This window comes from Venturia canescens, chromosome 9 (assembly GCF_019457755.1).
Source record: "Venturia canescens isolate UGA chromosome 9, ASM1945775v1, whole genome shotgun sequence".
Classification (NCBI taxonomy): Eukaryota; Metazoa; Arthropoda; class Insecta; order Hymenoptera; family Ichneumonidae; genus Venturia; species Venturia canescens.
The window spans coordinates 8,613,501-8,621,846 of NC_057429.1; positions in this window are offsets into that span (position 1 = coordinate 8,613,501).

Genomic DNA, 8,346 nt, shown 5'->3' on the forward strand with positions numbered 1-8,346 from the left:
TCCTTCGCTCTTAGGGTCTTGGTCCATTTATATTCGTGAAAGTTTTCGACGTTATTGAATATTTCAAGGTTAGCAAAACTTTTGGACCGTGGAGAGGAGTCCCTACTTGTAGCTGCCTCTAATGCGAAACACCACAAACCACACACGAGCTTGAAAATTGGTCTACTTCGGGTTATTCAATATGGAAAATGTTCGATTATTGTTACTCGGAACATGCATGATAATTCGTGTCGAGCTCGACGAATGATTTTTCAACAAACAATTATCGATGCCAGTTTATTTAATTTGCGTTTATTCGCACAAATCATTAAACAATCAGTTGCATGGGATCGCGAAATCGTTTGGCCTCGTGTAAAATGTTGAAAACCAACTTTCATTTCGATGAAAAGCAGTGATAATAAAATTGTATTGAGTACTCGAATCGATGGAGAAGAAAATCTCGAACAGTAGACAATTTGAAGTCGGGACTTTGTTTTACTAGTGCGATTCAAACGAAAGAGAGAGAGAGAGAGAAAAAGAGGAGTTATTCGAGAGGAAATCGTAAATGTAGAACGATGAGCTCGAGAGACTCGCGATGTTTCGCAAGATTTCCTTTTTTCTTGCCACTTTTACAGTATCATCGATGAAACAGGCGCCATGTCGTTGACGATGACCGTTATTTTTCGCTCCAGCGAATACGAGAATGAGGAATGAGGAATTTTTGTGCCTCTCAAAGACAGTCCTACTTGGGTTTGGTTAAGATCCGATTTCGTTCTTATCAACTTCATTCTGATTCCAAAGTGGTCGTAACATTTTTTTTTTAAGAAAAATACACAATATAAGAAACTAAAAAAATAATCCATTCGGTCAGAAAATGAGAGAAAATTACGTTGCCAGAAATGTTGTCTTATCTTCTTCTCTCTTTTTACGATCCGCAGCCAAATAAAACGAGCTCTCCCAACTTTTTCGGTAATTCGAGAGAAAGTACTCCTTGGCCTGTTCGAGCAAAGAGCATTGGTATGGAGAAGAAAAAAGTGAACACCTCGTTATATTTTTACCGCATTGCGATTGGAAACAATAAAATTTGTATGCGCTTAGCGTATTAGTAATCCCGCTGAGCTACGATTCGTGCACCATGAAATATGTACTACGCGTGAATGCGCGTGTGTGTTCCGAGGGGCGAACTAAACTCGGGCCGAATAAAAGTATCTTTGGGAGCATACTCGATGTACGACAGCTCGCACATATCGAGTCGATTCGAATTTGGAACGCATATCTCCTGAATGAGGTTTCTCGCCATACGCGAGCGCGAATAAACCGGCGAGTCGAAGCCTTATGCGCAAACGAAAAAAGAATTTAGAAAAGCTAGCGCACCTGTCAACGAATGATTATCAACAACGTGTATTTTATATCGATCATTAAAATACAGCAATCAAGTTTATTGTTATACCAAGAGTCGTTGCGATGTTTTTGTCACAATAATGATCGTTCCTTGTGTATGAGCAGCCCGCCGCCATATTCGTATACACTGTACATTCAGAACGTGCCAAATTCTCGAGAAACTTTCATTAAATCTCAATGCGAGCGGATGAAAAAGACTTGTGAACGAAATTCCGAGGATATTTAACCGCCGTTCCTCGCGGCGCGCCATTCCCGACGTCATATATGTATACATATATCGCCGCGACGCGATTCGAACCTGCATAAAAGTTTCGCGTAATTTCACTTTCCCCTTTCCCCATCGTGCATAGGTAAATGCAATGAACTGCGCTGTACATAAACGCATGACATGAACATTCGCACGCCGCGCGCAAGTAGCGTAATTTGTCACATAACTTTGGCGGATAGGTGTTACGAATTGAAAATACAGATCGCAGACGTACGCACCTGGATGTCATATATTTCGTCCATTTGTGTGAACATCAACACTCAAAAGTATAGGCGCGTGTACCTTCCGACGCCGTAATCATTCATCGCAACAATGCTAACGTGAATAAGTAAGACAGATGACATAATAATGTTTTCGAATAAACGCGTATGAATATATAAATACGCTGTACACTCGAAAGCTCACACTTTTGTATTCTTCGACCTGCTTTGAAACCTTTCTGTATATACAAGAAGGCATTCGCATCAACGCATGATCTCTCATTTCGTTATCGTTCGTAAAATATATGTAACGATTGCTTTTCACCGGGTTCCATGCATTTTGACTCATCCTGATGTCTTCCACAAACTGCGGCTTAGTCAATGATCGAGCTCGTAGCTTCGAATTTAAACTCAATCAACATCATCGGTAGGCTCGATTTTTCATTTGAACTGCCGTGTTTTTTTAATGAGAATTAAGACACGAGCATACTAGTACAAATATTACAGTAGGCGAGCTCCTTTTTAAATTTAACTTACCGTAAAATATAGGAAAAACATGCAGCAAGTTCTTTAAAATGAAAAACTTGCTTTTCGTTGTTCGCATTCTTAATAATTTTTTGATTTATTTATTTCATTTATACAGAATTTATTTTCATTTACAAACTACGTTACATTATTATTGATCCTCACACCGGGACAGACCTAAGCAAATTCTCGAGTACTTTCAAAAATATTGACATAGCGAAAAATAAATGATATATTCGATGAAATTCAATGCTATAGCAGGCGTAGATTATATTCGGACCTTTTTACTCTTGTTAATAAATATTTTTTTGTACAAAAAAAAACTTGATTTCTCGAAGACTCTCTGGAGTGCAAAATGTATAAAAATGTGATAACTGCTTTTGATCATCGACTGTAATAGTATATAATGCAAGAGGCAGCAAGCAGCTATTCTGAATTCCTGACAATTCTGCGTACCAAGTCAACCAATTCAGTATGTGTGCTCGCAAAAATACTCATTTAAATCTCCAAAGTTCGATAACGAAAATAAGTTGCGCAGTCACTTGTCTCCAATAATATTTCCACTAATATTCTTAACAATTTAAAGTCGTTATATACAAATTTCATTTTCGAACCCTGTTTTGTCCAAAAGAAAACACAAAGTTACTTCGCGTGGTTCGATCGATCGGATTTTGTGTTCCGCTTTTTATACAAACTCGAGAACACCGGAATTCTTGAAGAGTGGAATAAAAGTGTATTCGATCGTCATATTTATGATTTCGAATTAACGATTAAACGAACTTACCTAAGTGAAGTTCATTCATAATTGTACGAGCGCCTCTTCCTTCAGAGATCAGAATGTAGCTTGTTTAAAGCAAGTTACGGCTGAAGACAACTGTTACAAATATTTTCAAACTCTTGAAATTTAAATAACAGTTGATTCACAAAACGCAACAGTGTAAGAATACAGATACATACTTGTGTATCGTGTTTAAAATTTTTTTTAATATATAAACCTTAATCTCTGATCCCAAAAATACCTTCAGCAATTTGGATTTCGTCTCGCGAAACCACTCGATCATAAAATTGGCTGAAAGTCGCGGACTCCTGAGTCCATCCCGCCGTTTTTTGTATTAATTCAACGTTCACACCTGCCCGTTTGGCTGCTGACGTAGCAGCATGAAGCGTACTATACGCCATGAAAACCTTCATATATATTATACCGCTTTCTCATAATGTCTTTTCAATCCAACGAGATAATGTCTGCGATGTAACGGCCTAAATCTTTTGTTTTATCTAAATAAACCTCGAGGGTCGACGTCAAACATAGAGATTTACCTTCTATGAAAAAAGGGAATCGCACGAGGAATCGCATTACCGGTTGCTTCTTGTTTAGGGCCGAAGTTTTTATCCGGTCCAGAATTTTTATTTATCAAATTGGCTTTCACGCGTACGATTAATATAAGCGATTGCAGTGGTGTTGTCAATACGGATGAGTACGTTGTATTCTCTCTTGTCACTTAAAAAACATTTTAAACCGAAAAAAGCCGCGACTAGCTCGAGATAATTAATATGAAATTTTAAATCCTGCTCTGTGTTCCAATAACCATTTGCACGTTGAGCTCCGCATGCTACACCCCATCCTGTATGCGAAGCATCGGTGAAAATTTCGTAATTGAATACGGGTTCATTTAGTGGTACGTCAGCTGAAACAATATTTAATCTCCACCACTCGAAATTCTCTTTTAATTCTCGCGAAATAGTCAAAATTTTGTCATAACTGTTATTATTAGCTTCGAGTGCCAATAGTCTAACTTTCTCGAATCGTCGCATATGGATTAAATCGTATTTCATGGCTGGACAACACGAGCCGAGAGTACCGATATAATTAGAAGTAAATTTTCGAGTTGAAAATTTTCTGATTTTCTTAAATTTTTTCAACAGATCGAGACATTTGCTCTTTTCTGACAATTCAATCGTCATTTTTGCAGAATCGAAAATAAGCCCAAGGTATTGGCATCGTTGAACGGGAATCATGCATCATTAACCCAAGCTCTTCCAAAATAGTTGCTGTAACTCTGAAATTGTCAGCACATTCATCCTATGCTTTTCCGATAATTAAAATATCATCTAAGTAGAAAACCGATTTAATACTCTGCTTTCTCAGGTGTGCTGCTACCGGTTTCAGTAATTTGGTGAAAACAAAAGATTTTCACCGAATAACTTTTTTCTATTGATACGAGATAATACGCGTCCTTTATATCGATTGACGCCATGAACCAATTGGGCTCAATTAAAGATTTTACCACATGCCAATCCTCTATTTTGAAATTTTCTGTTTTTATAAATTCATTTATTTTTGAGATTTAAGATGAACCCTTTCGCACCATCAACTTTTGGCTCTAAGGAAATATCTGGTAAAAACTGATCTCGGGTCGGAATAACTTTTTGTATTGCGCCTTTTTCTAATAAATTCTCGATTTCACTTGCGATTGAATGTTTTTCGTCATTTGACCAATTGGTTCTCTGCGAGATTTTACCCTGCGCGTTAATGATTAAAAGGAAATTTTTAATCCTCTAACCCACTCGCGAATTACTGGATGGGTAGAAACTTTGGACCAAATTTTAGAAAAAAAAATCGGGCCCCTCTGATTTTTTGGAATTCTTTGTCTCAACGTTTTTTCTCCTTGTATAAGAACCTTTGATGTTCTCTCGATTGTCTTTAATGTTTTGATTGTTTTTCTCCAAATTTGATCCCAAAAGAAAACCATCGATTGTCGAACTCGTAAAAATTCCTCTCACAGACGAATTCAAATTCACGAAAATTAGGTTTTTTCGGATCTCCGATTCTTCCCTCTGGAGAAAAGCTAGAAGTCTTCCGATGTTGTTCAAAATTTCCAGCAACTCCAATTCTTCTTTATTATTCGATTTAAGGCAAGTCGAGATGGCTTTTATTCCCGCATGGCGGCGATAACAAGAGGGTGCGATACGATCCTGCTTTTCGACAATACGCTTGTCCCTCGTCTTAACGTTTTCTTGTACTGCGGCAACAACTTCCGGGTTCAACTCAGGGGCAATAATGTATTCACAATTTTCCGGAATTTCATATTTTTCGACCAGTTTTTTAGCTCCTTCCTTGGAAAGTTCACTTTTAATATTTCTTTCCATTGAATAGGAATATCTTTGTGCCTTTGGTGGGTCTTTACTCCGTCCTTTTTCAAACGCGGTCCAATCATGTTTAAAACTTCTTCCTGGAGGTCGGTTTCGAACTCGGGCTGATTTTGAGTATCGAGAGCAGCCACGTCCGTTTGCTGACCAATATTGACCTGATCAATATTGATCATTGAGCTGTTTGTGGTGTTGGGGGACGCGCTGGCACCTGTTCGCCGACAATTTCCACCCCGAAATTTTCCTGGGTCTGTATTATAGTCTCATCTTGGTCTCCCTTCGGTTCTCGAGGGTATCGTGAACCTCTACTGGATTCATGGGAATAGTGGCACTCTGAGCGACGAGAGTGACTCGAACGAGAGTGACCTGAGCGGTTACGCCATGTGTCGCGAGAAAGGATCGATGCACTATTCTGTGAAGAGTGTAAACTAGTCTTGGAGCGTCGTGATCTAAACGATAGATGGCATAATGTAAATAGGTACTTGCCTTGATTGCTCCGCTTCCCCATTCGATTTTCGTCAAATGAAAATGTTTATTTCCGAAGGTCTATCCTTCGTCAAACAAGGCGTGCTCATCGGTCAGATCGAGAGCACGAAACCTAGCGATCAAATCGCTGGTACAGCAATGACGTATTGGAACACTAACAGTTCTCGTTGATGATTGGGCTTCCAGCAGGAGGATTTAAGTTTTCCCCATATCTCGTCACGTCAGCGAATGTCGAGAGGCGTACGTCTCGGTCAGACCGAAGATACGTCGCCAAATAAGCATGGGTTATGTTGGCTTTGATTCATCTTTTTTGCCTTTCCGAAAGATACCCGTCACCACTTCCTTGATTCGCTCGATCAATTCCTTATTTTCCTTCTCCTTCCTTGATGTTGAATGATCGCGATTCCTTTTCTTTCCAATTTTTCTTCATTTTCTTACGGGGTGCAACTCGTGAAGAGAGCAAATTTTTGCTTTAAAATTTGTGGCTCCTTTGATGGAAGTAAGGGGTACTACATTCTGAGCTCTGAAGGAAGACGTGCGAAATACAATTTTCCTATTTTCGACAGTACTCTTTTGATATTTTTTCTCCTTTTGTGAATGATTTATTTCGATATTTGAGAGTGAATGTAAAAAAATCACTATCGACAAAATGACAAATGTATATGAAAGGTTAACAATTTTGAAGAAAATGATAAATGCAACCTTTTGATTTGAATTATACACGAATTATATGAAGAGCTTTGTTATCGTGCACAGAAACAAAAATGTATGTGAAAACATAAATTTGCCACTCGAGATCGCACTTTTTATATACGTACGTTTTGTATTTTTGTTTATGCAAACAATAGTTATAATTTTTTAATTTGTATTGATTCGATAGGTCTGGCAAAGATTTGAAAAATATGGAAAATATGTATTTCATTTTATTTTCACAATATTTCATCAGCACCTGTGTCGCATACAAATGGAAATATTTTTCACACACAAATTCGTTTTTTTGAGGGAACATTAGAGGATCTGTGAAAAATGAGAAAATTTGAAATTTTGACTAATGAGTCAATTTTACACTCAATTAAGCCGCCGTCACACGCGTTCGTTACAGCCTTAAACGTCACTACTCGAGTCCCGGCTAATTGTCGTAATACTTCTCACCTTCAATGCGTTGCTGTATCCCTGGTCAAGTTTATTACTCACCAAGTTTCAACTATTTACCGAGTATTAGGGTGTACAACGCACCCACCGTTAATGGGTTTTGAGTATATTCTTTCAGAAGGGAAAAAAGTGCTTGAAATTTAGATTCCTTATTTTTAGGTGAGAATGAAGGAGCTTGTAATTGTGAGGAAAAATTTCAAAATGTCACGTTTATGGAGCTCGTTCGATACTCGTACTTTTGAACTTTGGACCGATCATCTGTCATTTTTTTTTAATACGCATATCACCATTTTTGAAATTCAATGAACTATTCAAACGGTTTCAATTCCCATCACTTTAGTGGGCAGAAAAAATTTTTTTGCTAGTCACAAAAACAGGGAACTTGGAAATCTAGTAAAATCATTTCTTTGGAGAAAACGTTGGAAGATATAAGTTTATGATTTATGATACACCAGAAAATATTTTCTATGCACACATTTCATATACGAGATGTCTATTATCCAGAAGTTATCACTCACCTTGTAAAATAACCAAGATTTATCATTTTTTTGCATGACTCATCGTTTGTATAACATGTTCTGACATTCAAGGGGTTATACATGGGGCATTTCACGCCAAATTGTCGGGACCTGATCCGCTTTGATTTCATTAAATATTTTTTCAGTTTTTTTACATTATGTGAAAAACTTTCTGAAGTTTTTAAATTTGTTTTGATTTACCCGTTTTTGTGTAATTTAAAAAAAATTTTAAACTCGCTATACTGAAGCAAAAAATATCTGTTTTCGAACTTATTAATTATTTTTTTTTTTTTTAATCGAAAAAATTTTGATATATTTAAGGATTCTTGCTGCCGGTCCTATCGTGGACAAGTCTTTCCTATGATTTTTTTCGGAATTTTGAATTTTTTTTAAATTCAATTTTTACTCGAAACTATTTTCCACTATTCAATTTCACGATTGTCCAAACTTTCCAGTTCGTTTTTTTCATAATTTATTTACATGACGAAATGTAATTAACAATAAACGATGAATTTCAAAAAGATTTAATTCTGAGTATTGCCGCGTTTCCAAAATTGTCTTGACTGACCTGCCTTCTGGTGATTCAATTATGAAACGTGACAGATTTTTTTTATCGTGCACAAGATTATTTCTTTGGATTTCCTTGTAAGATCGTAGTTTAGAATTCTTT